At 51.6% G+C, this 16,299-nt stretch overlaps 1 pseudogene; it reads left to right on the top strand.

Annotated features, from left to right (window-relative positions):
- Nucleotides 1-3,603: 3,603 nt before the first annotated feature.
- Nucleotides 3,604-9,955, top strand: LOC116268634 (annotated as a pseudogene).
- The last annotated feature ends 6,344 nt before the right edge of the window (nt 9,956-16,299 follow it).

The raw sequence follows: 16,299 nt of genomic DNA, 5'->3' as shown, positions 1-16,299 counted from the left end.
CCCCCATCTGCCTTGCTCCCCAAAAGAACACCTGCTTGCAGGAAGCCAAAGTGGGTCCACAGCAGCCTCCACCTCTGTTCTCACTTGCCGGGCAGACCAAGGAGCGAGAACAGGTGACACACAACCCTGGTGACCCTGTTCCCTCCCTATCCATGCCTACTCTCCCACCAGATCTGGCTTCTTCGAGGGCCGCCCCCCAATCCTCGCCAGGCTTATCTGGCTCAGAGCAGATGATCCCCTGCACATCCCACCCTGAAACACACAGCTAAACCCAGCACAAGTGAAAGAGGCCCAGCACACTCTGGGTCACATCCAGAGACTCCACAAAAGGGGAGGAAACATGCTGTTTCTGAGGAATGACAGCTCCCCAGGCCTGGTCATTCTCAGACTCCTCCAGTCAAAGGCCGGGCACAGCCAGCAGGGATCGCCATTCTTCACTCTGATCCACACGACTGCTACTGCCTCCTCTATGGCAAGAGACCCCTCCACAAAACCTCAAACCCAGACATAACAGGACAGGACAGGCTGGGAGCTAGGGAGGCCAGCCAGATCTCCACACAAAGGCTCTGCTCTTAAGTAGGAGGCAGCCTGAGGGACAAAGGTTTCCTGAAGTAACTCAGGTCAGGCTTCACAAACCAAAGCTCCAAAGTGGACTGCAAAAGCACCAGCTCAGCCAGCCAAGAACCCAGGTGCCACACCCTTCTGAGACCCAGACTCCAAGTGAGGATCACTGGGATTCAACAGCAACAGGAGGATGTGACAGCTGATGGACCAATACTTTCCAACACTCTTCCAACAAGCAGCTGTGCCCCACCCCTCCTCACATGACTCACTCAACTTCATTGCTGTTGTGGATGTCTCTGACCATGGGGTCATGACCTTTGTTCTCTTGCCATAGGAGTAGTGAGAGGCAGGATGGTGGTCTGGAAAGGAGGATGCTTGACTGGGTATCCCATAGGACCAGGCTGTGACAGATCCCAGAGACAACACTCATGCCCCAGTCAGCCCCCAAACCCAACAGCTCCATAAAGTCCAGGATATAAATACCCTGTGCACTGCTAAGCAGACACTTCAGGGAACAATCTGTTGGCTGTGAAGATGATGCAGCCTCAGTAGTGTTCCGCGAGCCTTCTGCAAGCAAAATCTTCTTTGCTAGAATGCCCATTAGAAACACTAAGGGAACTCAAAAGAAACAGGGCCAGACACGGTGGCTCACAATTGTAAATTCAGCATTGTGGGAGGCTGAGGCAGGACGACAGCTTGAGGGTAGGACTTTCAAGACCAGCCTGGGTGGAACAGTGAGATCCCACCTCTACAAAATACACAAAAAGTAGTATGGCATGGTGGTGCATGCCCATAGTCCCAGCTACGCGAGAGGCTGAGAAGGGAGGATTCCTTCAGCCTGGCAGATCAAGGCTGCAGTGCTCAACATGGTGCCACTGCACTACAACCTGAGAAACACTGCATGGTTCCATTTCAAAAAAGAAAAAACAAAACCAAACCAAAGATACCTGTGTCTCCTGCCCCATCAAATAAATCCAAATCTCTGCGGGTGACTCAGAGTATTAACATTTTTAAATTTCGCCTTTGCTGAAGTAAACGTATAGTAATGGTTGAAAGCCACCGCCTTATATAAATACACTTCCTATGACTTATTTGTAGCCCTTTTGTATTTAGCAATTTCTACAGAGCCTCTATGTGGGCCTTGGAAGCCGGAATGGGCAGGGCGAGGTGTGAGGTGTTCTAGGAAAGTGAGGGTAGAGCACAGTTCCCAGCCAGGGGGACCCATTTCTGAGGCTAAGGCACCCACTGGGGGCTCAGCCGATCTTCAGAGGGAAAATCACACCTCAGAACTCCAGAGACCCAAAACAAAGCTCGAGTTCAGCAGATACCTGCCAGTGGGCCCTGTAGTGGCAACCGCAGGGAAATCTGCCACTGCACTCTCAGCTCCCTCCAGCCCCCTCTCAGGTCCCAGCAGGAGGTGGTTTATGACTAAGCTCAGAGGTCTCAATAAATGACGGGTTGAACTTCAGAGGAGTTATTAACAGGCTTATAGTTACCTCAAGATTCCACCTGACCAGGGGCAAAAATGAGTCCAAGGAGGGCAGCCAGGAAGAAAGCAGGGTAGAGAGGAAACACAGGGAGAAGGGGCCCTGGGACCACGTCGGATATGGAGGGAACCAGGGGAATGAGAGCAGCCCTGATGATTGTGCTCCCCACAGCTCCTGCATGCCTGTGTCTCCTGAGAATTCAAGGTGAGGAGCTCACTCTTGCCCTTCACCTGTTCCTGGGCTCTGGAAGGCTGGCCTGCTTCCTGCCCCAGCCTCACCCACTCTCCGTACTCCTCACCACTGATGTGGGCAAGCTGATCTCTCTGGTTTGCTGGGCTCTCACTCTCTGCCCAATGGCACCGAGTTAACTTCTTCTCATGCTTTATTCTGTGTGATTAGAAAGGGAAGCAATTCTCACTAATGCCATTTCTCAGAGGAGAAAACAGGCACAGGGATGCTCTATGACTTCCTCATGATCACCAACCTATAAGTGGGAGCAGGGCTTTGAACGGAAGTCCACCCATGCTCCTGAAGTTGAGCCGTCCTCCAAGGAAAGGACAGCACCTGTAGCAGCTCAGTGAATGGGGAAGAAGTGTCCACACTAAGACCTGACCAGGCTGGTACCCTGATCTCCAACTTCCAGCCTCCAAAACTGGGAGAAAAAATTCTCTTCTTGATGAGCTCCCCAGGCTACGGTTCTTTGCTGAAATAGCCTAAACTGGCCCAGAAGTGCTATTCCACCATCTGTGTCCTATTCTATCATTCAGAAGGGAGTCACTAAGCCCTCAGTGCCGTCTTTGTGGATGCTGCCCACCCTAGGCTGAGATGAGGCATAGGGTCTGGGTCTAAATAAAATGGGAAGGCACTGGAAGGTGCAATGTCAGAGCAGGAGGATGTCTGAATTTCATTTAATCTCAACCTCGTACAGTACTGCAGCATGAAAGACGAGGGCCAGAGCAAAAGTGCCTTTTCCTGAGATCACACTGTGGAGCCCAGGCCCACTGGAGTTGTATTCCATGCTACCTCTCACCCCTTCTTGTAGTTCTTCCATCTCGAAGTATGTGCAATATCTACAGGGACCACCACACCATGAGTTTTTTAAGATTTATCTCAAACACACCTCAGGAGTTCCCTAGGAAGGGTTATGATGCTAGCATAACTCCCATTGTGCAAGGTGGGGAGAGCCCAAAACACCAAAGGAGTTCTCTAGGGTCTCACAACTGCTAAGATAAAGGCTGTTTGACCCAGCACTGGCTCCTCAAACCTGGGACCCCGGTTAGATCCAGGTCTTCCCAAGGTGCTGAAGGGGCACACTTTTGTATAATGGTGAAAGGTAAGGAGTTGACGGGGGAGGGTGAGCGGCCAGAAACCCAGAGGGGCCTTTGAGTAGGTCTTATGGAAAGGAGGTGCTTACAGGATGGAACCTACAAGATGTGACCTCACTTCCTTGCTAACAGACCCCCAGTAGAACTTAGAAGTCTGGTAACTAGGCACCCATATTATACACACAGCCCCATTTCCAGTTCATTTGGTGGGCGACACTCCGGAGAACATGTTCTCCTGCTGTGTCCCGACGTGCTGCCGACCTCCTCGTCGCAGTAGAGGCCAAAATGAGAGTCTTTCTCAAGAATATAGACATTGGTTCAACCCTCACCCTCGACGCCTCTGGCCCTTTGCCAGAAGGCACCCACAGGTAACACAGGGCCCAGGGCAGGCCCGTCCAGGCCAGGCCTCAGCTGTGCCCATCAGGGCAACACCGAGTCCCTCCCCATATGTTTGAGGGACACAGGAGATGAGGGGCCCTCCCTGGAGAGGAGGAGGTAGGTTGTCAGGTGTTTGCAGCCTGGTACGTATGTCAGGATCACTGCCCAGACCATGCCTGGCAGGATGGAAACCTCAGTGTCGAGGACACAGTTTGCTGCTCAGATGTGAATCTCAATTCATCTGTGGGAGACCTCAACCTTCTCTGGCTGGAGGTCTATGTAGATGCTCCTATGTGCCAAATTCTGTTGGGGATGGGGACACCAGGAAGGAGTTTTAATGGGGGTGTGCCACTGTGGGGTCAGCCAGGCAGGCCACTGACACCTCTTGGCCCGGCTCTCGGGCCCTCTCTTTGCAGAGCTCCACACAGCAGATCAAGCAGGAGCTGTTGGATGGATTCCAGTTCTCCATCTTCTTCAGAGAAGGGCAGGGGCCCACCGCCAGCAACCACGGCCAGTGCTGCTCTGGGGTGAGACGGGGCACAGAAGGGTCTCCACAGAGGGACTCTAGAAAACCAGGGTGGGCCCAGGACTCAGACATGAATATGGGGACTCCCTAAGCTCTGTCCTAGGAATTTCCCACTTGAGTGACACACTATCCTCTCCCAAAGCAATCTGGCTGCCAGTAGTATCCAGTGGCAACTTGGTTACAGGCAAAGTCCCTTTCACCTATCAGAGGAAGATGAGGGAACATCCTTGTTTTCACTTTATGTTATGCCAGGAGTATCTCAGCATGTTGCCACAAAGAATTGAGTACAGTGATAACACTGTAGCAACATACTCATACTGTTATCATTTTAACTCCCCACCGAAAGTGTATCTCTGGCAACAGGCATCTCTGCTGCCCTGCCCTGCGAGACCACCTGCAGGACTTAAAATCCAAAACTTTAACACAAATAACGTGGGGGTGGACATTGATTACAACAAAAGAAGGTGAAGCCTCTTTATGGATCTGTTTTTAAAGTGTCATCTCACAGAACTCATTCCTGCATCCCCATCAGGCAGGAGGTGTACCCTCGCATCTCACTGTAATATTGCTTAAGGGAGGCCATGCTCCACAGGGGTCAGCCTCTCAGTGCTGGTGGAGCCTGTCATGACAAAATTCCCTTTCTAGGCACCTGTTCTGCAGGGAGCATAATCCTATGTGTGTCCTAATAGGCTGGAGAAGTTTGCCAGGGCTGCCATAACATGACACGCTGACTGCAGAGCTTAACCACACAAATCTGGTTCCTCACAGTTCTGGAGACTGGAAGTCCAACGTCAAGCTGTCAGACTGGGGTGGTTTCTTTGGGCCTCTCTCCTTGCCTCGGAGGTGGCTGACTTCTATCTCGGTCAGAACAGGGTCTTCTCTTCAACTTCTCTGTGCGCTCACCACCTCTCCTTGTAAGAACCCCAGGCATATTAAATTAGGGGCCAGTCTAATGAACTCACTTCACCTCAATTACCTCTTGGAGTACTCTGTGTCCAGACACAGTCATATTTTCTGGGGTTGAGAATAGAAACAGTTACATTTGGGGGAGGGAACACAATGCAACCCATAAAATATACAAATATCCTGTGGAAGATAGACAGCCGGGAAAGGGATATCTGGGTGAAAAGATATGGAGATAGCAAGTTTCAACAGCTCTAGTTTCAACAGCTCTAGCCAGTTGACTTTCCAAAAGGCCTCCAGCTGGTCACACGGTCACCAGCAGCCTCTGAAGGTAGCTGTGTCTCTGACTGTAGCCTCCCCTGAATACTAACATGCTTTCAACTTTTTGCCAGTCTGCTGTCTGGATGGCAGAGAAAATCACCTAGTTTCATTTCCCCTTTCAAACATACATTTGCTTAACCTTTCACGGCTTCAGTAACTGCCTAAGTTTTCTCTTCCCCGAGTTGCCTGGCAAATCCTGGGCCTTGGGATGCACTTTCTCCCACTCAGGAGTCTTCCGGAATTTTCCACTTGGCTGGGGCTGGGATGGCCAAAGCTGTTTCTCCAGACTCACGTTCATGTTAAAGGAACAAAAACAATCATATCCCTCTCGTCCGGTGTGCTGTCACTAAAATGAGGAGGGGATCAGGCCTCCCCAGGCCCTTCCCCTGCGTATCAGAAGTGGAGCCTCAGGTGGCCTAGAGGGAATTTCATCCAGTCCTCCCCATGGAAGGTGTTCCCTTCTGGCCTGGGTGCTGCTGAGCAAACATTTGACATCCAAAAGCCCATGTCTCTTATCTACCATGAGGGTGATTTGTGAGGATTGCAGGGATGATGCTCTTCATGTAGGCTGTTGATACAGAGGGCGCCATTGCCCCACAGCTGACAAACACCGTGACGATGCCTTGAAGGCATGAATCATTTTATCACTTCTCCATCCTCACATACAATTTTACTTGGAAAGCCTAGAATCCTTTTCACCATGGGCAATCAGGTTCTCCACATGCACAAGTCCCTGAAGGGCTGGTGTTTCTTGGTGTGACTTCCAGATCGCGATCCTCTGGTGGTTCATGGTGTTACCACTGACTCCCATGTCCCTCCTTGTCCCCCACAGTCATGAAAATAAGATCTGCAGGATGTCAGCTTTCCAGCCCGGCACGGGGAGAAGCTGTTGGACTCCCTGGTTCCAGCCTTGCTAACTAAACCCATCTCCTCCTATGCCACCTGCCTGGGCCCCTCCTGGGACTTTACCCGTGCCACACTTTTTGGAACTACTGGTTAGAAGGTGGTATGCATCCCCTCAAGGCATGGAGATGCCTCTGTCCCCTACTGGCTGAGTCTTGAAGATGCAGCTCTGCGGAGCCTCGGTTGGCTCCTCTGGAACAGGAGTAGCCAGAAGATGAACCTCACAGAGGGTTCCTGTGGGGACTGAATGATCTAAGACATGGCAAACAAAAGTTTAGGCCACAAAACTCTGGAAAATCTGCTGCAGGTGCTGTGATTCATGTTTATTACTTTTCCCCTTCACTGGAAGCAGCTCTCAGCATTCTGCGCAGTGGCTCACTTATCAACCGTTGTTTGGAAAAATACAGCAAAGCAAGTCTACCATGGCGTGGTAAAAGATGTCTGAGATTCCTTCTCGCTGGTCTTTCTCTTGTCACAGATAGAAAGAGGGGTCCTTGGTGCTGAAAAGGGGAGCCACAGGCCCTGAACAACTGGAAGTCTTTCGGCTGGGGGTTCTCCAGCGGTTGGGTTTTCACACATTCAACACGTGCATACACAAAACACCTCATTTGTGCACTGCTGCTCTTCTTGTGGCTTGGCATTATTTCATAAACAAAGCAGATGACAATCCTGGGCCTTGTTCACTTAGACTCCAGAGGCTCACAGGGAACAGAATAACCAAGGTCTTATCTACAGAATGTTAGGGGCTTATAGGCCTCTTCTACATATGGTGGCATCCTCCCAGATTCTGACTAAATGGCCAGACCCAGCAACAAAAGTATACACTGGGTGGTTAGGGTTCTGAAGGGCCTTTTCACCCCACAAACCATGGGGGAAAAAGAATGGACTCTGGCTGGGGAGAGACTCAAAGGGCCTGGGGCACATGCCTCTTAAAATTCCACCCGAGAAGGCTGACATCCTGGGGACTTCCCCATAAGAGGCAAATAGTGAGTTCTGTAAATGCAGACTTAGGTGCCCTGCAAGGAGGCTGAGGCGGGGTCACAGCTGGCCACTGAAGACTCATCCCAACATGGCGTCCCAGCTCTCCCTGTCCTCCTCCACTCTACATCTGCCCCCACCCTCCTTAATCCCAGGATCAGGGGAGCCAGAGCTGGAGCTGTCATGAGCAACCTGCTCACAAATCTTTCCCTGGCACCATCTTGGTGACCAGGTGCAGTGCTGTGCTCCAGAGCCTTTGGGAAGAGAATGTCTGTAGGACGCTGGGGCACAGAAGGGTCTGTACAGTCCTGCTGCATGGCCAGGTCTGCCCCTTCCGGGTCACCACTGACAGCTTGGGGGTAGGGTGGGGCTGTCCTCTACACAGGCTGCAACAGGTCAGGGGCCCAGAACCACACAAGGGTGCCCTGGAGGGTTGTGGGAGAGCCAGGTCTCTGACTCAGCTGTCACTCCATCACAGGGTATCACCTGCGTTTTCTTCACCTGGCCCCTTGAAAATACTTCACTTTGTGCTATCAGCCCCACCAGCGGTCATCTTTTCTGGATAAAGCTGGCCTTCAGGGAACTTTTGCCAGGCCTGGACTGGGCGTGGAGGACCACCAGGAACTTGTCCTAGAGCCAGTTGCTGCCTCGAAATACTTGAGGGGCCAAGCCAGATGGTGAGGTGGCTTGCAGTCTGGGGTGGTGTTTTGGGGCTGCTCCTTAAATTCCATTCAGGCACTTCTGTGGCACAGCCCAGTGAAAAGTGACTGGTGGGGTGACCTTTCCCCTTTTTCCAGATCCTGCTCATCCTGGGCCTGAGGCATTAACAATGCCGGCCCTAGACCAACACCACTACTGCTGGGGACCTGGGTGCCTGCTCTGGAGCCAGAGTCACGTCGCGACCCTGGATGCACCAGGATATCTACATTCACCACCAGCACCAGCACCAGCCAGAGGGTCTGCTCAGTGACAGTGCTAGAGCCACAGTCAGCCCAGAGTCCCCCTGTTCCTCTCCTGTGAGAACCAACCCACTGAGGGAGCTGCCTGATGTCCGCGATCTTCCCTCCCAGGCTGCTGGCAAGGTAGCTGACCCTTATGGATCGCGGTGAGCAGCTAGGCTACAGGCTGTGCCTCTGACACCAGCTGTCTCAGACCAGCCTCTCCTGAGAGAAGTGGCCAATACCTTGGGACCAATTGTAGCTCCACTTCTTACCAACCCACGGGATCTGGATGGGTTTCCTCATCCACGGAGAAGTCCTTCCTGTCTGCCTGTGGACAGCAGAGATGGGACCGCCGCCCATACCTAGCTACACAGAGGGACTGATTGAAAGACAGGATGGACAGAAAGCAGAGCAGGTGGTGCTCACTGAGGGGCAGACAGGGCCATGGGTCACTCACCAGCTGCTCAGGGAGCCTCACTACCCTCAGCATTAGGTAGCTGATGCATACTAGATTCTATGGCAGACTTACCCAAACAGAGCCATAGTTGCAGCTGCCACAGGAAAGAAGTGCGCAGTATGGAGAAAAGGAGTACAGGGATGATTGCATGGGAGGAAGGCGAATCCTCCAGGACCGGCAGGCCTGAGCCACCCTCTGGATTCTTGGAAGTCGCGGATGGCCTGGGAGAAAATGTCACTCTCTCTTCCCACTCTTGTTGGGTTCTGGGATATGATGCATTCAGGGCCACTCGGTGGTCCAGAAAATCCAAAGCCAGGGACTCCCACATGTCACAGAGGCCCATTTAAAGCTTTTGAGCTCCAGCTCAGTTCCTGAGAAGACCGTGAATGACTGTGAGCTCAGTCCCTGCCTCAGGACTGTAGGTGACTCTGAGCTGGGTGTGCTCTGTCTGTGACACTCCTCCCCTACCCCCAAAGGAACTGTTCAAGAAGGTGGAGCTCTCTGAATGTTTGGGCTCCATCTGGGGCCAACGAGCTAAGAGGGGGAATGAGCACATTAGCACACACAGTTAGGTACTACCATCGCACCTTCAACAGGCTCGCCAACTGTGTCACCACCTCCTGCCTCAGGAACCGGCATGAGGGGCCCAGGACAGGGCCAGGGGTGGTGGAACACTGGATCAAGGTGGCCAGAGTAAGCTATAATTGGGCCTGAAATGGGCCTGAAGATTCCCTCTTTAAAAATGGGGAACTGCCTCTTCTCTTCCATCAGCTTTAGGATTGGCATCTGTATCTCTGGCCTGAGCCACTGCATTCCCTAGGCCCCTTCTTGCCAGGCTTCACGGACCTTGACTCCCATGGCCCAGTGGGGCTGCTCACTTCAGCCTGCACTCTTCCTTTGGTTGAACTAAATCCTCCTAGATGAGTGACATTCACTCGGCCCCAGTTGTGCCCTCCTGAGGCTCCCTGGGCCTCTGCTTTGTCCAGGAAGGGAGATCTCAGCAGAGTGGGCTGAGGCTGAAGTGGGTCGGGCTGCAACTCTGGACCTAACAGCTTGCTCTTCCCTCTCCAGGAGTGCCTAAGCCTCAACAACTTCTCTGCGGTGCGCCATTGTCTCTGCTCTGTGCAGCAACCCAATACATGGCTACACAAGACATGGGCAGCAGTGTCCAGGTGAGGAGGGTTCCTCACGGGAGCACCAGGGGTTGACCCACAAGGGACCCATAGGACTCCCCACGTGCCCTCGACTCTGAAGGTTCTTGGGAGACCAGGGACTTGCACTGGGCAGGATGGCCTGGTAGGTGTGGTCACTAAGCTGCCTGGACTTCTGAACCAAGGATTTCCCAACTCAGGACTAAGGATTTTAACCATCAGGGAACAGACTGGAGCCAGCTGGGGGCTTTCAGGTGTTTGTACCCAGCAGTGGAGACTGTGTCCAGCTGGAAGCTAACTGTGAACAGCAGGGGGCTCATGTGGTGGAGATGGGCCAGGGAGGAGCATGACAAAGTCCACCTGGTCTTCTGCAGCCCTTGTCCAACAGAGGACCTTTACTGGAAACTCTCACCACTAAGTTGGGATTCTCTGGGTTTTCAAACAAAAGGGATTGGATTGGAACTCACAAATCTCTCCGCTTATTCACAAATTACCCTTCTTTTCTTTCCTCTGTCCATACTTAAAACCACAAAATATCTAAAAACAACTCTGCAAAAGACACTGCCGTGAGAGACCTGCTGATCAAGGTACAGTGGAGTCTGGGAGGCAGCAGGACAAGTGTTTAGGGTCAGAGGAAAAGACTGAGTTTGGAGGGCATTGGACCTGGTGTGGGCGGTTATTTTGTTTCTTTTGACTCATCTATAAAAGTGGACTTGAAAAATTTCCTCCATGCCTGCCCTAGAGGGCCAACAGGGAGAGGGTGTGTGGTCCACGGGCATGTGGTGGCACGGGGTAGGAGGCTGTGGTAATGGGATGTGGCTTGTGGCTGCTGGGCTGCTGAGCCGGGGTGATGAGTTGCAGCATTAGCAGGTTCTGGCTCCATGCTGGTCCATCCTGCTGGCATGGAACTTCCTCCCAGGCTGGGGGATGGTTATGGTAAGTAGGACTTTCTTCCTTCCACAAACTGGCCGGCAATTCCTGAGGAAGCCAGGCCTCTGCTGCTAGCTACTGTCTGCAGCGTGCCTCCACATGGGCAGGGGGCCTCTGCCACACACTGGGGAGGGGAACGAAAACAAAGAAGATCATGTGCCAGAGGAGTCCAGTGGACCTCACGGCTATGGGTACCAATGGGCATGCTCAGGACAGACATATATGTGTTTCCTGGGACTCCCGCTCTGCCCTTTGCAGATACCCAGCGGTCATGTCTGGGACTCTCACCAGTTATCCAGTGACACAAGCTCATGACTGGGGGATTCATCATGCCATTCTAGGGATCCTCCTGACCAGATCTCAGAATATTCCATGTACAAATGAAGACAACTTGTCACCCCACCCAAGATTCTGGAAAACCCCATGTCAGTCTGAGATGGCACAGAGCCACTTCCTGAGTGGAGGAAGAAGTTCTGTGCACAGAACTCACTGGGAGATCATTGGCCGAGCCAAAAGAGCAGCATAGCTCAAGCCCAGTTTGTGTGTAGAGACTCCAGTGGGGCTCGGATAGGCAGGTGCCCTTAGCAAGGTCTCTAAGCAGCCCTGTCCCTTTCCTATCGACTGTGCCTGGCTGGAACCCAGACACTCAGACACTCAGAGAACCACGACCCTGATGGGTGGTGGTGCTGGGATATGGGGTGAAGGCAGCCAGAGACAGAGCCTCCAGGATGGGGAGGCATGTGCCCATCTTTTAGGGTCCCTGAAGTCACTGCCCACTCTGGGTCTCCGTTTCCTCATCTGGAAAATGAGGATGCTGAGCCTGTAGCGCAGCCCTCACAGAATAGAAATGAGGGTCAAGAAAAGAAAATAAATTGTGGGTGCTCATGCCTGGTTCTTCCTCAGAGGGATGAGGGTGAGAACAATGGCAATAGCTACAGGAAACAGTACTAAGGAGGCCTTGTGAGGTAGCTGTGGTTTTGATCACTCTTTACAGAAGAGGAAACAGTCACAGTGAGGCCCGGCTGCATGACTGGGTGACACACACAGGGAGTGTGGTGCTGGGCCAGTGGTATGAGCACCTTGCCAGGTGATTCACACCAGTGCCTGGGGATCCAAGGGCGGGGTGGCTGGGCTGTAACTGGGGGAAGGGAGGAGAGCCTCACTGTCTCCATCACTGACACCTGGCAGGCGGGGAGCTGTAAGGTGGCCACCCAGGAGAGGAACCACCAGAGAGCCCAGATGAGGCTACGGAGGCAGAAAGAAGGTGAGTGAGCCTGTGGCATAGAGGAACCACAAGAGATCACAGGACAGGGTTCCTTTCCCCGCCAGCTGGAGGCCTTCTCCATATCGAGACAGCAGGTGCTTCCTCCCCAGCCCTGTCCTCTTGTGGCCACTGGGCCTGGAAAACCTCTATTTGAGAGACCAGAACAAGGGTCTGGGAAAGCTGGACTCAGAGTGGATGTGGGGAAGGGTAAGGTTGGGACCACAGGTCCTTGTAACTTGTTAATATCCCACCACAGAGGTAACCCAGGGTGCTTGGAGATCAACTAGACTTGGAGGTCATCTGGGATAGAGGAGGTGAGAGAATGGAAGGCAGCTGAGGGTCTTTGGCTGCTCCATCCGGGGAGACCTAGGGAGGAGGTTCTGGGGAGACAGGGGCTGATGGGATTTCATGGGACAGGACGGTAGGCAGCCGACATTGGCAATACTCATCACCACCTCCCCAACCTCCTTGGCATGAGGTATAGTCCCTTCCTGGGGATTTTCTGACTGTGTTACAGGAGTTGGATTCCGCCATCCCGGGCAGTCTGGATGTGAGTGAGCCTGGGGCAGGTTGGTTGGGAACCAGGATCCTGAGGCTTGGGAGGAGAGGGTGCGTGGACCCGAGTCCTTGAATCTCAGCCCTAAGCAAACCTCCCTCCTCCTGTAGAGCCTCACAGTTGCTCCTGTGGGTGGGGGTATCAGGCCCATCTCATCACCTCTCTGCGTGGTGGAGGCTCCATGGCAGCCACCAGTCCCTATCCTAGTGGGTGGCTGCAGAGCTGCCCTGACTGCAAAGCTGCTCTCAGGTGTGGGCTGAGCTGGACTCAGTGACTCCCCAGGATAGTCCCACGTAATTGGAGAGGGAAATTGAGCCTCTCAGGGCAGGCACTTCCAGAGTCACTGTGTGCTTTCTTTCTATAAGAGACCTCAGTTTCCCTGTCTCATCAAGAAAAAGGTGGGGCAGGTGACCCTGAGCCTCGCTCCCATGCCCCTGCTCTAGAGCCAGGTCTGAGGCAGATCCAAGTCCTGTCACATGCACATCCCTGACCCTGGTGTCCCTGGCAGTGAGTACAGCATGGGAAGGGGGTGGAGTGGGAGCTAGTTGTGAGCCATTGACCTTTGTGATGGACTCTGTCTGCCTTCCAGGGGGAGCAGCATCAGCAAGAGGAGGAAGTGAGCAGCTGGGGCGGCCTTGCTGCTGGAGGAGGTGGATGTGGACCTCACAGTCCACCCTGGGCGGTTACTCCTGGCTCCATCCTCTACATACTTGCCCAAGGTTTACTGGGAGGGGTTGACACACACAGGAAGGAAATCTATCCCAGTGGGGGAGTGGGGAGAAAGGAGGCACTGGATCAAGACCAGATTCACTGCAGGAGGGATATTTACATCCAGCTCTGAGAAGACAACAGGCTGGGGGCTGCATGGGGCCCTGCAGAGAAACTGCCCAAGGGATGGCCCCTTCTCCCCAACATCAAGGTCCCCTCAGCATCTTCCATGGGCCGTGTCAGCCTCTCCTCTCTCTGTCTCTAGAGTCCGAGTTCTGCAGGAAATGCAGCTGCCTCAAGTGGCTGCCATGAATTACAGGCTTCAAGCCTCTTGAGAAAGTGTCCACCTATTTCAAAGAATGGAGCAGCTCAGTGACAGGGAGAGGGGTGAGGGCCTACACAACAGACGGGCAGAGGTGGGAGAAGGCTCTCATTTTTAGCTGGTCTAGCTCTGCACCCAGAGGCTGCCTGCACTGCAGTGTGCTCGTCATCTCTGCTCACTGCAACGTCTGCCTCCTGGAGCTCAGACGCTGTCCAGCCTCCCAAGCAGCTGGGACTACCGCTGTACATCATGTCCCAGGATATGGTACAGCAGGTACAGACTTACCATGTCCTGTTGTTCTGCTGCTGTTGTTCCTACCAGGCACTTTGATGGGGTTTCATGATGTTGTCCAGGCTGGTCTCAAAGTCCTGGCCTCAAAGTAATCCATACACAGCCTCCCCAAAGTACTGATATTACAGGTGTCAGCCACTACGTGGCCTGGGAGCTCTCCTGTGGCCAGCTACAGAGAGCCTATGGCGTTACTCCCGCGACCAGCGTCAAGCCCTGTCATGCATGTGGGGACGCTGGGGACCCGGGATTTTCAACTGGGCATGCACTGAGGGGGAGAGGGGACCTGATGTGTGTGTCTTGGTGGCCTCCCCACAGCTACCTCTCTGTCCACTGCAGCTACAAACTTTCCTGCCAGCTGGAACCCCAAATCCCAGTAGGCCAGCACCTCCTGCAGTGGCTGGGACCCCACGGAATGTTGGCCAGAACACGTCTGCCATCCTTCATCCAGACCGTGACACCCCTGGTCATCCCCAGGAGGCTGGCAGCTCAATGGCGCATCCGGCCCTCTGCTCCTTAACTTTCCAGCTGCTCCTGCTGGCCAGGATCAGGCCATGGGTCTTTTGCGAGTCAGGCGGGAGACTATTTTATGTTTACTTTCTTTAGTGTATAAGTAAGGGTTTTTTTTTTTCTAAGCTTTCATTAAAATAAAATTTTAAAATACTATTCAAAATGTTCTACAGTTCATGGAATGAGAAAAGTAACTCCAATGTAGTAACTGTATACCAGTCTTTAGGATTCATAGTCTAGCATGTCAAATTGAGGCTATGGCTGAACAAGTCATGGAACAGTGTTCATGTTACACATACCAACCGTTTAATGTTTTCCTTCTTTATTCAAAATGATTATTGTTAACTCTGTTTAAAGAAAACAAAACAAAACAAAACAAAAACCCTTAAAAACCATAGTATATCACCCAATCTACCATACTTCTACTGACCAGCTACTCTCAAATCTAAATTCTAGTTAAATTCAAGTTCTACTGGGTCACTCTAATTCCTTAAAGTTTAAATCTTTGATGAATCACTTAAATATTTACTGAAGGGTTTGAGATGGGAGGTATTTCAGTAATCAGTAGGGCTGCTGGGCAGAAGGGAGCTGGCCATCAGTCTCCACGAAATACAGATAAACGTTTTCCACTATGGATCTTCCCAGACTTTCAGACACCTGTCACCTAAGTGAACATCAAGGAAGGAGAGAATCGTTTGAACCCAGTATCTAAAGGATTTCCCACAGCTTAATTTGAACACAACTCCCTTTGTGCTGTATCAGACAAAAATAAGACAAAGAAGTCAACATTTCAGGGTCTGAAACATGTAATAACACCAAATCAACACCAAATAAACACTTAAACCCAATCCTGGAGCCGCAAAGCTCCTATAAGAAAAGTGGGAGTCTGTATCTCAGCAAAACTTGTATCTCTACATGCAGTTTGCAAAAAAAGAAAGAAAACAAGAGCAAAAATTATCTATGGCAAGAAACCCTTAGACCGTGCAATTGATTTGGTAATACTTTTTCTTATTTTTTGTTCTTTTTGGATGGGACACAAAAATCACTGCTAACAATGTGAATACAAACACATGGGACTATACAACATTTTAGAGCTTCCGCATGGGGAAGAGAAACAATGAACTATTAAAGAAAGCATCCTACAGACTGAAAGAAAGTTCAGCAGAATCATATCTGTGAATGGCGTTGTTATCTAACATGTACGAAAAACTAACACTACTCTAACTGGGAAAATGAACAAAAGCTAATACCCAAGCTGAAACTGGGCAAGGAACCGGAACAGGCACATTTGAAAAGAAAACATGAAATTGACAGGTCAAAGAGAAGTCGCTCAACTTCACTAATCCTCACACAAATGTCTAAGTACAAATCACATGCAGATACCTCTCACTTTAATTAGAATGAAACTTACCAAAAACAAACAAACAAACAAAAAAACAACCCATATGTTCACAGGCAGTGGCCAACGTAGAAATGCAGAAAAAGACACTTTTATACACTTTTGGTGGGAATGTACATTATTATACACACGAAGTGAAGCAGTTGAAGGTGCCTTAAACACTTTACATTACAACTACCCGTTCACCTGGCAATCCCACCGCCAGTTATACACAGAAAGCACATGGAATCTGTTATGTTGAAGAGATACCGGCCTTCCTGTGGCAACAGAAGCACTATTCACAATAGGGAACATATCCAATCAACCTACCTGTTCATGCACAAAGGGAAAAAGAAACTACAGTACACAAAGGAATCCTCTTCGGCCACAGAAATTCATGAAACCATGG

Source organism: Papio anubis, unplaced genomic scaffold (genome assembly GCF_008728515.1).
Source record: "Papio anubis isolate 15944 unplaced genomic scaffold, Panubis1.0 scaffold1388, whole genome shotgun sequence".
NCBI classification, from domain to species: domain Eukaryota; kingdom Metazoa; phylum Chordata; class Mammalia; order Primates; family Cercopithecidae; genus Papio; species Papio anubis.
This window is presented reverse-complemented; position numbering and strand designations above follow the sequence as displayed.